This window comes from Gymnodraco acuticeps, unplaced genomic scaffold (assembly GCF_902827175.1).
Source record: "Gymnodraco acuticeps unplaced genomic scaffold, fGymAcu1.1, whole genome shotgun sequence".
NCBI classification, from domain to species: domain Eukaryota; kingdom Metazoa; phylum Chordata; class Actinopteri; order Perciformes; family Bathydraconidae; genus Gymnodraco; species Gymnodraco acuticeps.
The window spans coordinates 314,135-319,826 of NW_022990499.1; the positions used below are offsets into that span (position 1 = coordinate 314,135).

The 5,692-nt window shown below is 41.3% G+C and overlaps 1 long non-coding RNA gene across 1 annotated transcript; it reads left to right on the forward strand.

Moving 5' to 3' along the window:
• The first annotated feature begins 1,599 nt into the window (after positions 1-1,599).
• Positions 1,600-4,897, forward strand: LOC117552867. Its single transcript, XR_004570045.1, has 4 exons — positions 1,600-2,060; positions 3,755-3,816; positions 3,903-4,043; positions 4,647-4,897. It is a non-coding gene; the product is annotated as an uncharacterized LOC117552867 (long non-coding RNA).
• Positions 4,898-5,692: the final 795 nt, after the last annotated feature.

A 5,692-nucleotide genomic window follows, 5' to 3' on the forward strand; every position in this document is an offset into this window, starting at 1 on the left:
GAAACAGCACGGTGCAGCAGCCTGTCAGAGGAGCTGCACAGTGAGGACAGGGTGTCCTCGAGGAGCCGGGATAAATTGTCCAATAGTGATGACAGCTTTGCCATCACTCTCCTGTCTCCCACCACCTCCACAGCGTCCAGGGGACTCCCCAGGACAGAGCTGGCCTTCTTAACCAGTCTGTTCAGTCTCTTCCTGTCAGCAGCCGAGATCATAGAAGGTCTGCAGGAGGGCCCCCTGCAACCCAACATAACTCATCCTCCTCAGAAGATACACACTGCTCTGTCCCTTCTTGCACAGAGCAGCAGAGTGATCAGAACAGTTTATTGTTCAGAAGAGCACCCAGGTACTTGTAAGATTTCACAATCTCGATGTCCTCTCCCTGGAAGTTCACTGGTGTCGGGGGGGGATTGTTCTTCTGAAGTCCACCACCAGCTCCTTGGTCTTCCCTGCGTTGAGCTGGAGGTGGTTCCTCTGGAGATGGTGTTAGGCTCACGTGGAGTGACTAGAGACTAAAGAGAACCCGTTATGCAAGCACAATGACAAAAACTGTGGTGAAGTGTCAAAATGGGCTTTATTGAGGACCAAGGCTGAGTCTAGGAGTTGGAAAGGGCGCCAAAGGCAAAACCTGGGACCAAAGATCAGGCCGGGACGAGGAGCACAGAGAGGGAAGACGAGGAGCAGGACAGACTAGGGAGGTGGCTGGACGTGGCAGGCGGAGCGACAGGTATGTGGAACGGGAAAGAGCAGGGCTAAAATGGCGACAATTCTCACTAGGACAATCAAAAGGTAACTAAGCAAAAATGCTAAGTCGGCCTGGACTTTTGTTTACCACTGACATTTAAACGACGAACTGGCAAATACTGGGGATGAGAACCGGGGTTTTAAGCAGGTACAGGTGAGTAGTGGCAATCAGTGAGATGAACATCACACTGTAAAAAAAGGCTGTAGATTTTACGGTGTAAAACTGTCAAACCACGACAGTAAAAGACCGTAAATTCAAAATTGGTTGAATACAGTTTATGTAACAGTAGAAGACCGTAAATATATATATCAGCCAAAACAATAATTTTTACCTATCTTTTCTGAAAAAAATGCATTTCTCCACTGTTAAATACTCTTGCACTGTGTTTATAACAAAAATATACCGTAATATATATAACAGCCAACACTGTCATTTTTGCATATATTTTGCTTTCCTTTTTTGTTAAATATACATTATGTCATTGCTAAATACACAAACTATTATTTGCTGTACAACTGTGAAACCCTATTCCATTTCTATGAGCAAAAACAATAAATCAGAATGTCCTGTGTTTGCTTTTTCTGTGTTCTATTACACAACAGTTAGATCAGGTTGACCAACTTCTTAAGAAAATAGCACAATGGTTTTAAATGCATTTCAAATATGAGTAGGCCTACAGGTTTTGAACAGAAAGGGCGCCTGATTTCAAACATTAACGTCTGAACTCTGTAATGCGCCGTCCAATCAGGGCATTGCATTTTGGATCACATGTCCCATGACTTTTTTTTTTAACCACTCCACTCAGGGTACTCCATCTGAAATTTCTGGACTTTGTCTTAACGTCTCAGCCTGTCTTCAGTTACCAAGGTGAAATCAATTTTAGCAAGGTAAAAACAAATGTATTTTCGTATGATTATTTCGATTATGAATGAGTTTGCGCAGCTTTGGTCGCACACCAAAGTATAGTTAATGTTTATCTAGGCTAATACTGTTCAGACGTCTTTGGGAGAAGGGGTAAATTGATAGCATTTTTTTCTTTGCAACAAGATTGTCCGAGTGTAGTGACTCTTCCAAACTGCTTTGAAAAAGGTGGTGCCCGTTCCCAGGCATGCCTGGACACATTTCAGGCTAAAATGCCATTGCCCGTCAAATTTGAGCGGAGGTTGTGGACAGAAAGGGCGCTTGAATTCAAACATTAACGGTTGCCTCTCTGATGTGTCGCTCCCGTGTCGCAGTGATTTGAACTACTCTCCAGCAGGTACTTCGTCTGATTATTCTGGACTTGTCTGAACGTTGCAGCTTGTCTTCAGTTAACACGGTAAGGTGAAGTCAATTTTTGCCCGTCAAATTTGAGTGGAGGTTGTGGACAGAAAGGGCGCTTGAATTGAAACATTAACGGTTGCCTATTTGATGTGCCGCTCCCGTGTCGCAGCTAGGCTAAGTGCAGTGCTAGGCTAATAATGTTCAGACCTCTTTCTGAGACATGGTAAATTGATAGAATGTTTTTGGTAACGAGATTTTCTGTGTTTTGTGGCTCTTGCAAACAAAAACGTGGTGCCCGATCCTAGGCATGCCTGGACATATTTCAGGCTACTTGTTAGTTTTATGGTGGATATATGCCTGTTTGACCATGTATTCCTGTTGCATTTGTGGAGAATCTGTTCAGTCTCTTAAAGCGTATGTTGTACATTGCAAACTCCACCGCAATGAACCTCGTTGTATTTTCAAGTGTGTTGGAATTGATTGTATAAATATTAGGGCTGTCAAGTTAACGCGTTAATAACCACTAATTATTTTAACGCGATTGATGTATTTTTTTCAGAGCGCATCGAGTTTAAAATACCATCTATAAGCTGATGCTGACAGCCCTGCTCCTGCTGCCTGCTTGTGGCAGACCACACTTCCACGCTCACCGGCAGGCACCGACTGGCCATCGGGAGGACCGGGAGGGTGTGTGTATGTGTGGCCCTTACGTGCATTGTTGTTGTTAGCATCTGGTGCTAGCTAGCTGCGCTAACGGATATAAGGAGCTGTTTAAATGAAAACAGAGGAGCGACATTTCGCCGACAACTGCGCCGAGCACTTGACTTTATGCAGGAAGCCAGACAGTGGGACATTGTACGAGAAGTCAGCACACTCAGTGCACAACATGATTGCAGCGTCCAGGCAGCTCCGGTTCGAGCATATGCCTTGAGTTGCACATAGCTCCAACGATCCATCACACACACACACACACACACACACACACACACACACACACACACACACACACACACACACACACACACACACACACACACACACACACACACACACACACACCATTTGTATTGTATGAGAGAGGTTCCAGGTTGAATTGAGGCGAATATTTGTAATGTTCAGAGGTTGTTGTGTTTAATATTCATGAGAATATTTTTCATTGTTCAAATGATAATAAACATTAGCATAAAGCATATTTGTCCACTCATATGTTGATAAGAGTATTAAAAACTTGAAAAATATTCCTCTAAGGAACATTTAGAACAGATAAAAAATGTGCGATTAATTTGCGATTAATCGCGATTAACTATGGACAATCATGCGATTAATCGCGATTAAATATTGTAATCGACTGACAGCCCTAATATATATAGATACATGCAGGAGTGTAGGTAATACAGCACAATAATGCAATACAATATGTATAGTGATGGACAGTGGAGAGTTACAATATACAAAAGAGTGCAAATGTAGGGTTGTCTGTAGAGTATGAACAGCATATGTGCATTTGGTAAGTATGGGTTATAACATATGTATGGGTTGGTTATTTGTACTATTAAAATATTGAACAGTGTAGGTGGTTCAGTCTATCATTTGTTTTAGAAGAAATGATTATGAAAATACTCAAGTCAGGCCAGTTCTGTTTCCTCTGATGGCATCATTAAAGAACTGAGCTGGTAAGTTAGCTGCATATTTAAAATATATACATCAGATTTGTATTCTGCGTCTAAAGTAATGTTTCCCTTCCAATAGGCCAAGCCAAACGTGTTCAGTGGTCCTCAACTGGATTCTTCTTGACATTATTACCTTTCCAGGTAAGAGATACAAGTCTAGAGAGAGTCAATTATTGTTTTTGTTTATATTACAATTTAATCTTTGACTTTCTTTTCTCACTTGTTAGGGCATTGATAGGGCTGCACCATCATTAGGGCTGGTCCCAGTCAAACTACCAAGTTCCACTCAGCGTTCTCCTGCTGCTGGAAGTTCTCCTCCCTGATCCTTCAATGTGGACCTGTTTCTACATTCAGTCAGGACATTTATGGTGAGTGATTCCACACAAACAGGTTTTCTATCATGCACGCTTTCAGTAAATATTGACTTTAGTATAGTGGTATATACTGTGCTCTTTAGAAATGTGTCTACCAGTAGAGATGAACTAATACTGAGTGTTTGGGGGGATGTTACCGTCAGCAAAGTGACATTACTCCAACTGCTAGCAGAGTCTATATCAATACATCATGTAATCATATAACCCATGACAGGACTTACTATAGTGAAAATGTAAATAGGTTATTGAGAGTCCCTTCATTTATAAACCATTTCAAATTGAATTACCAGAAAAATCAAAAATCAAACTGATTTTTATCACCCTTTTATTTTTTTTATTTTTTTATTGCTTTTTATTAATTCTACCGTGTTGTGTAATGTGTATTTATACTGTTCATGCTCACCACTTGTAGCACTTCGGGATTTGGAGTCAAATATGAGGTGCTTTATAAATGGAACCCATTATTATTATTATTATAAAAATATTGTGATCTAAAGGTTTTGCAATATAATATATCCCACCACTAATTAAGTGTAAATTAAACGACTTTTGATCCTGTGATTTTTCTCTCTGCTCTCTCCCTGATGCTGGTGTTAGGTCCTGGGTTCCCGATCCATTCCACCCACCCTGGTGGGACCCTCGATGTCCACATGCTGCTCCCTTGCCTCAACAGCTACAGGAGGGCAACACATTGGAAACCCCTTGACTGCTTGCTGATCTTTTTAATGGACTATCAAAAACTTTGGACTTTTGTCTGACTATGGACCAAGAGAGGATTTTACGTATTAGAAGTGAAATCATTACATTATACTGTTAATTTCACAATAAAACCATATTTCATGGCAAAACCTTTTTTTGTACTGCTTTTGTAAGGGAATGTATATGGGGAAAAGTAGTATTTTTTTATTACAGACTGTTAATTGTACAGGGAACCACTGTCATTTTTCATGGCACAACCTTTATTTGTAGGGCATATTACGGAAATGTATATTACAGACTGTTAACTGCAGAGGGAAACAGTCTAATTTGATGGCAACAACTTTATTTAGACGGTATTCATACAGTATTTTTATTTTGTGTTCATTTTATGGCAAAAAGGTGTTTCTTTCAGTGGTAAAAACCTGTATTTATATGGTAAAATATGGAATAAAACTCAAACATTAACCGTAAAGTCAGCAGTACTGATATCCTTTTACCGTAATAGTACATAAAGTTCTACCGTATTTTTTACGGTAAAGTTCTGGCAACCACAGCTGCCAGTTTTTTACCGTAAAAAAAAAAAAAAATGTTTTACTGTGCAGCTGGAGAGGTGTGGAGGCGGGAATCCAAATGTAGGTCAGCCATGCCCAGCCAGGAAGACAGACACACAGATAGACAAAAACACAGAGGAGGAAAAAGAGGGACGCAGCACAGTGGATCCTCACAGGTGGTTCCTCTGGCACCAGAGGGTGCAGTCCTGTGTCAGTTCGCTGTACTCCCTGTCGTCCTTGTTGGAGATGAGGCCAATCAGAGAACTTCTGCAGGTGACAGGTTGCAGTGTTGTGGGTGAAGTCTGCAGTGTAGAGGGTGAGCGTCCGTACTGCTGATGATGGTGTCTGATTGACACTCCCCGGTCCTCACGTACTGTGGACGGTTGGTGAGGT